This window comes from Oreochromis niloticus, linkage group LG14 (genome assembly GCF_001858045.2).
Source record: "Oreochromis niloticus isolate F11D_XX linkage group LG14, O_niloticus_UMD_NMBU, whole genome shotgun sequence".
Taxonomy (NCBI): domain Eukaryota; kingdom Metazoa; phylum Chordata; class Actinopteri; order Cichliformes; family Cichlidae; genus Oreochromis; species Oreochromis niloticus.
In genome coordinates this window covers 23,159,873-23,171,541 of record NC_031979.2, presented here as the reverse complement: position 1 = coordinate 23,171,541, position 11,669 = coordinate 23,159,873, and the positions used below count along the sequence as shown (strand labels likewise).

Genomic DNA, 11,669 nt, shown 5'->3' with positions numbered 1-11,669 from the left:
AATTTACAAAAACCCCAAGAGCTACATCTCAGGCTACGTCCACACTAATGCGTTTGAAAACACATCGTTTTCTCTCCGTTTTGGCCTCCCGTCCACACCGAGACGGCGTTTTCGCTCAGGGAAAACGCATACGTTTGAAAACTGTGCTTTCGCGTCGCAGTGTGGACAGCAAAACGGAGACTTTCGAAAACAATGACACATTTTAGTCATGTGATGCAGTCATGTGACCAGTTAAACCAAGATAGCGGAGGGCATTACACAGCAGTTGTTTTGTTTGCGCTCAATTTTGACAGCCCTATTAAAGATTAATATCAGTCTGTACATGCTCCAGATAGCTTTTCTTCAAATTCTTTAGTTCACAATCGCTTTTGCAACTTTGTACTTTTGTGTTACCCGCAGCAACAACTCAGCCTCCATTTAAAAAAACTCTGAGCTTTTCCTCGACATTTTGCTGCGACGTTTCAAAGAGCTGGAAAGTAAATGTCTTGCGTTTCACGCATGCGCAGCACTGGAATGTAAGCGTTTTCGGCCGTTTCAATGTGGACGCACAACTCTGTGAAAACGACTAAAAACGATAGTGTGGACATAGCCTCCACAGGCCTCAGTTAGCATGTTAAATGTTAATGCTAAAGACATTACAGTTACAAAAAGATTGAACCAAGTACAACTTGTTTGGAGGGGTGACGAAGAGACTCTTCTCTCAAAAAGAACATGGCAGCATGGGTGAGGTTTACAGATTTTAATCTGAATAAAACAAAAAAGTCCTGGAACAATGTCCTTTGTACCAAAAAGATCGAAGTAGTTATGCTATTAGCTATTTTTGTGCTGATATGCACAAACATCTCATACCAGATGTCAAGCACGGTGGTGGAGGGCTGATGATTTTGACTTGTTTTGCAGGCACAACACCTGAGTCTGACAGTGAACTCTTGTGTATTTTAACTGTCCGGCAGCTAAAGCTTGGACCTTAAAGGTGTCACACAACAAGACAATGATCCCAAGCACACTGTGCACACAGTGGAATGGCCAAAGTCCAGACCTCAGCCGAATGAAATGCGTGTTGAGACCTTAAGAGAGCTGTGTGTAAATAAATGCCTGCAAAGCTCAATGGACTAAAGCAATGCTGTAAATAAGAATGTGCCAGAATTTCTGATAAAATCACACAGGAAACAATTACTTCAAGTCATTGCTGCTAAAGGTGGTTCTGCAAGCTAGTGAATGAGGGGCATGTACTTTGTTTTTCACAGACTGGAGACTATAATCCACGTAATTCAACGACAACTGTTATGTAAAAAAGTGAACACCTGAATCTAAAGACGTTCACTTTGTGCTCACTTTTCAGTCAGTTTCTAAGTTGAACTCACACATTTAAACATCAGCTCGTCACGCGTGCTCAAACTGACTCTGCACCTCCTCCAGGTTTTGGGGCCTTACGGGCTTAAATTCTTTGACATTGTGTCCTAAATGAATGAAGAGTTTTCAGTGGAGCCTGCAGGCTGCAGCTCAGTGCCTATGAATCCTGCTTCAGCTTGGCAGGTAAGACCTCTTTTTTTTTTCTTCCCCAGACATCGCTCCCATTCAGAGGCATCATCTTCATTCATTTCTCTGCGGCTGTGAAAATGTCATTCAGAGCTTTCATTGAACTAACACACCATTCAGGATTTTTCTCCTTTGTGTCACTAAGTAGCTCAGACCATAAACTGCTGCAGAGGACTGTTGCATGGATACAAAGAGTGTGTGGGAGTGTGTGTGTCTGTGTTGCTAAAGGAGTTTGGTGCCTATATGTGTGCCGGGGAGGTCTCATTCATTTTATTTCAACCTCTCGTAATCCCCTTCGGAAATCTCTCAGTCCCATTCCTCTTTTTCCTTCTTTAGCCTGTCTGCATGAAGTCAGTTTACCACCAACCCCCCCACCCCTTTAAATCACCCTCACCCCCTATCCCTTCCACCCCCCTGTGGGTGTTGCTATGGAAACAGGCCTCCTCTGTCAGGTGGCTCCATGCCTAACGCTCCCCAGCGCTCTGATTTGCTCTGACATCGTCTGGCTGAATCACTCTGACACGTGATCCTCAATCAGCCAGTCCAGATGCTGAATATGGAGCTGGTCTCTCTTGTGACACCCCCCCCCACTGTGTGCGTGCCCCACCTCCAGTCTTCTCCCCACCCTCTCATCAGAGGAAGTTATGGGTGGGTGAGGTTCATGTTAATTCACAGACAAAAGATATAATTGTAGAGTCTTTACTAAGAAATAAAATGACTGATTTGTTCAAACTACATAATCTGTGGCTTCATTTAAATAGATTAACTTTAATATTGTGCTTTGACCCTCTTTATCAGCTCAGCAGACACTGTTTCTTATCACATTCAGCTCATTACTTTTCATTTTTCTCTCTTTTATAACCTTCAAAATAGTAAATGTTTGATTTTTGTGTCGCTGTTAATCAGCTCAGCCTCTCCTTTTGTTGATCTAAACCACTTCTCAACAGTTTGGAGCAAGCTGAAAGAAAGAAATCTGAACTGATTTATGTTTTTTACCGGTTTTGTATTTTCAGCATCCATTGCTCCTTGTGTTCCCGTGGCACTAAATGCTAGTTTATTATGTTAAAGTGCTAAGCTGTTCAGAGCATTCTTATTCTAAAAAAAAGGACGCTATTAAACGCAAGAATAAGCAAGAACAAAAAAGGAAATGGAAAAAAAAAAGTTTTCAAATAAATGTGTGGATTGCTCCTGTCACAGAACAGTGGAAACTGGCTATAACTGGAACAGAAGGAGAAGTGGGAGCCCCCCACCCGTGCACAACTGCGTCTGCAGTTTGAGAAACCACACGGATCCTCAGCTGGCAGCTTCATTAGGCGGTTCAAACAAGATTGTGCAGTTAGTTGGAGTGAGTGGTAAACACTGTTGTGTGACATGAAATTTTGTAAAAATTAGTTTTCTATAGTGAGGTCGAGAATGCTTGACATGACACTTTGTTGAGACTACAACCAAATTCACCTGAATGGACAGATTTGTTGCTTCTTCAATCAACAACTTCCAACTATGCCAACAAAATTAATTAGACTTTTAACTTTGATGACACAAGTGCGCAGCAGTGATGGTTGCTGAAAATGGGCTTATAGGTATTGATAAAACTAATTAGTGATGAATATTTCTATTCGTCATAATGAAAAACAAGATTGTTTTAAATAAATTTCATCTTTATTAAGTAAAAACAAATCAAAAATAAAACTTTGAAGTCATTTGGGACCCATATGTTTAAAAGCATGAACTATTTCCTTATTTGGTGCAGTAACAATGAAAAGGGTCAATATGCACTGACCAGTTCATTGGCTCGTTAATGCAGATATCTGATCAGGCAATCAGAAGGCAGCAACTCAATGCATTTAGGCATGCAGACACAGTCAGAACAATCTGCTGCAGCTCAAACTGAGAATCGGGATGGAGAAGAAAGAGATTTAAGGGACTTTGCAAAAAACCAGCCCAAGAATGATCTGAAAAAGAGAAAATATCAGAGGTCAGAGAAGAAGGACCAGGCTGCTTCAAGCTAATAGGAAGGCAACAGTGATCCAAATAACCACTCGTACCAACCAAGGTGTGCAGAAGAGCCTACACTGAGCCTTGAAGTAGATCTGTTACAGCAGCAGAAGGTCACACTGGATGCCACTGCTGTCATGCTAAAAACAGAAAACTGAGGCTACAGTCTACACTTATCAAAATTTGGCCATAAAAGATTGGAAAATGTTGCCTGGTCTGATGACACTCAATTTCTGCTGAAAAACTCAAAAGCTAGGTTCAGAACTAAAATCATGGATCTATCCTGCTTTCTATCACTGATTCAGGCTAGTGGTGTAATGGTGTAGGGAATCCTTTTGGCACATTTTGGGTCCTTTAGTATCAACGAGCATAATTTAATCGCTACAGCCTATCTGAGTATTGTTGCTGACCATGTCCTCCTTTTATGACCACAGTGTACCCAGCTTCTGATGGCTGCATCCTGCAGGAAAACACACCATGTCACAAAACTCAAATCATCTTAAGCAATAATTATCTGAAATTATCAATAATTTTCTGTTTTACCAATAAAAAAAGTCCATCAGAACACAACCTCCCACATTAATGAAGTTCAACTATCCCATATAAGAAGACAAGAAAAGAAAGCCGTCAAAAATACTGTAAAGTATCAAAAGGAAGCCCCTTATCATGAGGAACTGTGTGTGTGTTCTGTGATTAGATACATTCATACTGCTGTGAGAGCAGCATTATAGTGTTTTAGCTGGTTCAACATTGTCTCTGTGAGCCACACCTGTGCAAAACTATATTTAAGCACAGTGTTTGGGTAAACACGCCTGCTTTCCACCTCTGTTGTTTCCACCAGAAAGTTTATTGGCAGACACTTTCCAGCACATGACTAACTGACGCGCTTCCCTTCCTGTTGTTGTTTCCTCGTGTTGTTTACAGTGTCATCGATGGTGTGGTTTACTGTGCTATCTTGGGCTGAGCTCCAGAGTGGCTGGGATGACATCATTGAACACATCATGCATCACCTCCTGCCAGCTCAGCAGGAGAGATGCAAAGTCAGGTACAGGGCGACACTGAAAACACACATGCACACATGCGTGCACACACACACACACATACACACACAGACACACACACACAGACACAGCAACGCTTTACTCAGCAGGTCGTCTGAGGATCAGCGTTGCTAATTTCTTGGCGCCCCTGTGAAAGTGTTTTAAGTGAAAGTTGGTGTGAATCAGACTGACACTTGTGACTCTGCGTGACGAAGTCCAACACCAGCCTGTAACCCAACGGGAAAACAAGAAATAAAGATCTTGTCTTTATTAAACAGAGGCTGAATTATTTCCTCCAGTTTGTGAACATGAGTCACTTCTCAAAAGCACTTCAGAAACGAGGCTGGAGTATCAAACAGGCAACTTTCCATCTGTACCGCACACTCAAGGGCCCCCAGAAAAGAGTAAAGGTCACTCTTGTGAGTATTCATATTCCACTTTCATCAAATTTGAGAGACATAAAAGAGACATCTTAAAGAATAATGGACTGACTTTTAGTGGCTGGTGCTCGGATGAACAGATTAAATGGACCCAGGGGTCTAAAAGCTCCGTGGAGCCCATCTGAATAGGAGCAAAAAAAAAAGCAAACTAATAGCAGCGTTCTTGTTTTCGCTCTTTTGGTGTGATTTTTAAAAAACTGTAGTGTCATTTCAGATGTTTTGTGTCTGTCTGTTGGTTGTTTGAGTATTTCTGGGATCATCTGACAAACCAAATAAGCTTCTGAACCTGTTTCTGATAAATTGATTGGTAAAGGAAACAAGGTCATCTTTACGCTTTATCCCAGTTTTTAATAACAATTTAAAGAAAGAAAGAAACAAGGAAAGAGATTTATCAGTATTAACCTAAATGAAATGATGACATCACTAAAAATATACAGGAAATATTGTCAGTTTTAGTTTTATTACTGAATGTTTCACGTGGCTTTGGTGGGTTTGTTTGTTAAGAATTGGGACTGGATGACTTCAAAAAGTGATGTATATATAGACTCTGACAAATACCTTACCTTACCTCAGTTTTAGTTTTACCTTAACAGAAAACTAACACTGAATATCAAATCCACTCTGAAAACTAACTGGAACTGTGCAATTGTAGCCTCAGTTTCCCATTCTTAGCTGAGGAGCACCCAGTGGGGTCTTGTGCTGCTGTAGCCCACCTGCTTCAAGGTTCCAGAGCCTTCAGTTATGCTCTTGTGCACACCTTGGTTGTAAAAACTGACTATTTAAGTTTAAGTTGCCTTGTTATCAGCTCAAAGCACTTTGGCTTTTCTCCCGAGACCTCTGACATCAACAAAGTGCTGCTCTGGGTATTTTCTCTTTTTCAATGATTCTCTGTAAACTCACGAAATATTTGTGCAGGAAAGTCCCAGCAGATCAGCTTATTTGGGGCCAACAACCATGTCACATTCAAAACCATTTAAACCACATTTTTTCCTCTTCCTGATACTCAGTTTGAACTTCAGCAGAATATCTTCACCATGTCTACATGTATAAAAGCCCTGAACTGCAGCCACGTGATTGGCTAATTACATATTTGTGTTAATGGAGAAGTTGAACAGGTGTACATAATAAATTGTCTGGTAAGTGGATGACACAGTGGAACTCAAACTACCTTCCTGGGTGGTATTTAATAGTATACTGATACTGTAATGTCTTAACTTTCTCTGTTATTTCAGAGCAGTGTTGAAGTGAAAGCACTAATCTGTAACCCCCCTGCAACGTATCAGGTGTAAGGGGTCAATTTATTTTGTTTTTGTTTCCCATTTTATTGTCTTAAAACCTCGTTTATAGCTTTAGAAATGTACACACAGACTGCACGTTCACATTTTTTTAGTGCATTCGACTGAAAAGTATTTCTTCTTCAAAGTCAGGACATTTTGTGTGCACCTCAGTAGCCTGTTTTTGGTCAGGCGAGAGTGAGGAGCAGTTTCTTATTAAAGCCCGCTGACACATTGATCCTTCAACAGCCCCCAGGAGACCAATCCTCATCTCAACCACTTTAGATGCTTTCACAGGAAATCAACTCAAAAGCATCTTCTTTTTCCCCTCCTTTCTGGTCTTCCAGCTCTCTACCACCCGTGTCTCACCCATCTGAAGTCTAAATATGGTATCTACAGTGTTCTGATCAATGACGCCCACTGAGGAGGCCGTGCTGTTTGTGTGCACAGTAACGTTACGGGTCCTCTGCCATCGAGCTGTGCAGTATGTGAGCACAAAGGACAAAAGGGAAAGCGGTGACCTTTTGTGGCACAATGAGAGGAATTAAAAAGGAACAATGTGATAGTAATTTGGAGGCATTGAGACACTGACGGAACAGGACTAGAACAGATGTGATGTGGCATAGCCAGGGAGGAAGCTGGGGATGAGCATTAGGCTAAAGCGGCCACTGCCCCCTCGAGGCCTCTGTCGATTCATCCTTCCGGCAGGAAGTGTTTAAGGATCAATAAGAAGCGAGGGTCTCCGGAGAGAGACAAAGAGAGAGCCTTCGTGCAGCCCAGGTCTCTTTTTGTTTCATTAAGCGGCTCCTCGCCCTGTTCTGGGCTTGAATTGAGAATAACGAGCTTAAAGGTTTCTGTCTCCATTTCTTCATCACTGCTAATGAAAACAGCAGTGAGAGGCTGCTCCTCGCATGGCCATCCAAACCAAAAGGTTTCTTATCTGTCATTTTTAACACTTTTTAAAACTTTTTAACTACTACACAATATCATTAGATTAAAAGTATCTCATTCACACTCTCAGAAATTGAGTCATTTTCCTCTAAAATGTGTTTATTTAGTTTTGTTGTCACGTCCTCCATTCATCTTTTGAAGCAGGAAGGTTTCTCAGCATTCAGCTCACCTTAGTCTTACACTATATACTGCATTTATAATAGCAGCTTACATAAATGACGCCTATAGTTTCATAAAAACTGTGGTTCTGCATGCAGTTTACGCTTTTATGTGTGCAGTTACACACCAGCTGAATCAGTGACAGTCATGTTAGCCACTGCACTGCAACTTAAATTATTTCATCTAATTATTGTAGGTGAAGGAATCAAATGTTCCTTAAACTCGTCTTTGATTAATGAAACATTGTTCTTGCGCCGTATGATTTAAACACAAAAGCAGTTAGTTAGTAGTTATCAGAAACTAAAATCATGTGTGAAGTTGTGTATCTGTACATGTGTAACAAACACAGACTGTAAATAAAAGACGGTCATACTCTAGCGCTCATAACCACCCACCGGTTTGTAGACCCACAGCCTGAAGCCTCAGGCTTACTTTTATTGCAACTACCATCTTGGGTTTTGTGTGAAAAGTGTCCATATTTGCAAAGGAGGGTGGACTGCTACTACAGTACTGTGAAAAAGTATTTTTGCCATGGTCCGGGGTGTGTGGCTGGAATTTTCCATCAGGCTCCTGAGTCTACCTGGTATCCACCCCTGGGCAGGGCTGCCTCCTCCTACAGTTCCACACACCTGGAGCTGATTGCAGGTAATCAAACCAGAGTGAACCTCCGGATCTCAGGTCAGCCATTCCACACCACTCAGCTCACTCAGGATTCACGTCACCCCTCTCTCATCACTCACTTCCTCCACCTGCAAGTAAGTGAAGTTATATAATATACTCACCATCTTCAGAGCTCCTCTCCACTCCTTCCCTAACTCTGTTGTCCTCTCTCCTTAGTCTGTCTGCTTAACTGACCCCTCCAGTCTGCATCTCTGGCCCAATTCCCCCTCTCTAGATCCACATCCACTTAACCACGTTAACTAGGCCTCGCCACATCAAGTTCTGTGTTTTTGTTGCCTTTTGTCCTTGTCATGCTTTCAAGTTTAACTAATAAACATTGTGAAACGTCCTGTCTCTGTTCTGGGTTCCTGCCCCTGAGTCCAGTTTTAGTACCGACCTTTCAGTCTTCTGACAATTTTTCCCTTCCTGGTAGCTTGTTTTTTGGATATTTATTGCATTAATGTACATGAATCCTTCAACATGGCATATTTAAGGGATTTAAGAAAATATTTTTTAAAAATTGCTTTACATGCAAAGGATCCTCATTTCAAAGCAGAGCAGGAGCGACAAACCCAGCCTCAGGGGCTTACGAGCTAATGTACTCCTAGTGCTGGTCCCAAGCCCAGATAGATGGAAGGGCAAAAAAAATCTGTGCCAAACCAAACATGCAGATCGATCCGCTATGGCAACCCCTCGGGAAATAAAGGAGCAGCTCAAGGTAGCTTACTTCATACTGTATTAAATAAAAAGACATTACATATATAAGCTGATAAGACATTTTTATAGTGAAATAAAAGCTAGATTTTTCCAAATGTGAAGTCATAAGAACCAGGTGTTATGGTAATTCTGTGCAGTCTGTTGAGACGTTGACACAAAACATCTAAATTCATATGATTTCTTGGGGCCATATTCATCAGACACCAAGTCTCTGGCCTGGTTTTAGTACTTTACAAAGACTTGTAAATCGTTGAAGCCATAAAACTGGCACCCTTTAAATCACCATGCTTTTCTTTAATCATTTGTCTATACTGCTAATCATGACACCGATCACTTAGAGCTGCTTAGCGGCTGAGAAAAGAGCTCAAAATACAAGATCACATCGTGACTGCTCTGACTTGAAGCAGGTGTAGAGGAAACACTCAGATTAAATACTGACCTTTCAAATCAGCTCATCCACTCCCACTCCCACCTGTCTGTGGCCTGACCAGGTCATTATTTTAGTCCTTAACCCCCCACCAGATTCAATCCTCTCAGGGAGGATTATCATGAAGCTAAACTCTGTGTGCCCCCCCCCACTGAGACGTAAACATCACAGAGCCACGTGAAAAGCCTGATTTGGCCCAAACAACATTTATGTAATAAAGGACAAACTGACTTTATTTGTTTAACCTTGCATGTTTGAAACGCAGCTCAAAGAGCTTTACCAACTGGAAAAGATATTGCCCTTGAAGACAAACCCCCTTAAAGAAAAACTAAACCCCCATCACCCGAGGATTTTATTTCAGATGTTGCGGACATGAGCTGTTTGCTTTCTTCAGCCAAGTGATGGAAGAAAAGATCATCTGAAAATACTTCTGTTACTTGCACAGAGGGAAATGTCATTTCCCATTTTGTCTGTAGTTTTCTGTCACTTCCCTGAAGTATGAGCCTAATCCCTAACCCCACATAGGATGTACTCTGGATTATAGTTCTTACTGTGCAGTGAGAAGGGTGAGCAGGAGGAAGAGAATTACGAAACTATGAACATGTTTTCATATTTTTATGGACAGATTTAATTGTTTTGGATTGAAGGTGTTAATTTGTGGCACATCAGATCCTAGCTTTCCTTCCTTCGTTATGTTTTGGATCCCTGATAATCGTGTTAGATGTTCACATTACAGACCTCATTTGCTTTCGTGCTGATGTGACCTCGTGATCACCTCTCAAGTGATAAAAGTATTCAGTATCAGTTTAATCACCAGCTCTGACAACACAAAGCAAACAGAAGAGTAAAATTAGATGTTTGACACGCTGTCCTGGAACCCCTGGTGAGCTGCGCCAGTGCTGTTTTGGGGTTTCTGGTTTAAAGGGCAACACGAGGAAGAGGTGGGACTCCTTTAAGACGCCCACACTGTCCTCCACTCCTGTGAATCTGGGTCTGTGGTCAGCTGATGTGTTTATATGCCTGTGTCTGTGCACGCTCTGAAGAATGGATCAAATATCCTGTTTTTCAAACTAATAAATGTATTTTTCCATGTACTTATTCTTTAAATAGCACCCACAGATAAACATGGCATCCAGCATTGTGTCAGTGGCAACAATAAAAGGGTGTGGCTCCTTTAAGGGCAGTGTTAAATAGATCAGTGTAACACACACGCACACATAGCCCCCCCAGTGCAGGAAGATGCGGTCAATTCGACCAAAGACACACAGAAAATGACAGCATTTTAATGCGCCTTCAAAATAAAAGCCCCTCATGATAATACTGAAAGTGATTCATGATTCAAAAATTTTGCAACGAAAGTGTGTGTGTTTTCTGTGGATGCTAAACCTGAACAAAGAGTGAGTTATCTTTAATAATGATTTTAAGGAACCAAGCAGTCTAACTGCACCACATGTATTTTCAGTTCTGTATTTCCATGTTCAGATAACAGAAAGCGCAGTGCACTATAACTCATAGAAACCAGGTTTCAGTCAGTTTGTGATCACCTGATGAAGAACAAATGTGTTTACTATGCAGAAATCAGCATCGTGTGATCTGGAAGTTACATTAAAAGCAAAACTATAAAAGGCCCCGCTTTTGTTACTTCCCTGGGAAGTTTTCTCTTATATTGATAAAAATCCTGATTGATCGTAAAATGAATGATAAAAACAGCTAGAAGCTCGTTTTCTACTAAACCAACAAGTAGAAACACTGCAGAGCATCATCATCATCACTGAATTTATTCATTACTCATTATTAATCTATTCCTCTCTTCTAGAGGGACTTTTGTCCTGTCTTCTTCCTCTCACCCTCAACCTAAGTGAATTAGATTTTTCTTCCTGTTAAAAGGGAGTTTCTTTTACTTCCCACTGTTGCCAAAGTCTTGCTTTTGTGGGAGGGGGGTTCTGATCATTGGGGTTTTCTCAGTATTACTGTTGGGCCTTTACCTTACAGAATAAGCTGACTTGAGCTGACTGTTGTTGTAATTTGGTGCAATATAAATGAGATTGAACTTAAGTGAAATTATTTGGAGGACACTTTTCTGTTTTCCTACAGAGGTTTATAAAAATGTATTTTGTTTTTTTTATTAGTTATTATGTAATTTAGGGAATCTGTGGTATACTTCATTTTTTTATTTTCCTGAACGCACATTACTTTCTAACAAAGGACTCGTAGTAACCAAGTACCACCTTAGTTTAGTTTAATATTATTTATATAAGAAATTCTTCCTGTTTTCTAGTGTAAATTTGGGTAATTCATACATAATAAATCAAGATTACTTTGGTTTGCAATGACTAGTTTGTGCTATTTATAATTCGCCTACCTCATAGCTGTGTTACAATACATTCACCTAACATTAGTCTGTATTTTATAGTGCTTTCCAGAAAATGATTATAGAAGTACCACTAAAAAATCAACAAAACCACAT

The 11,669-nt window shown here is 40.8% G+C and overlaps 2 long non-coding RNA genes across 3 annotated transcripts; one reads left to right on the top strand and one right to left on the bottom strand.

Annotated features, from left to right (window-relative positions):
- The first annotated feature begins 336 nt into the window (after positions 1-336).
- Positions 337-8,407, top strand: LOC109204935 (uncharacterized). Of its 2 annotated transcripts, XR_003213663.1 has the most exons (4): positions 337-723; positions 1,420-1,536; positions 4,459-8,153; positions 8,236-8,407. It is a non-coding gene; the product is annotated as an uncharacterized LOC109204935 (long non-coding RNA). The 2 variants fall into 2 exon arrangements; XR_002064445.2 differs by having other exon boundaries at positions 337-1,536.
- LOC112842067 (uncharacterized) lies at positions 7,980-9,345 on the bottom strand. The gene is made up of 2 exons (XR_003213664.1): positions 9,215-9,345; positions 7,980-8,147 (listed from the first exon to the last, which is right to left on the bottom strand). It is a non-coding gene; the product is annotated as an uncharacterized LOC112842067 (long non-coding RNA).
- Between the last annotated feature and the right edge of the window lie 2,324 nt (positions 9,346-11,669).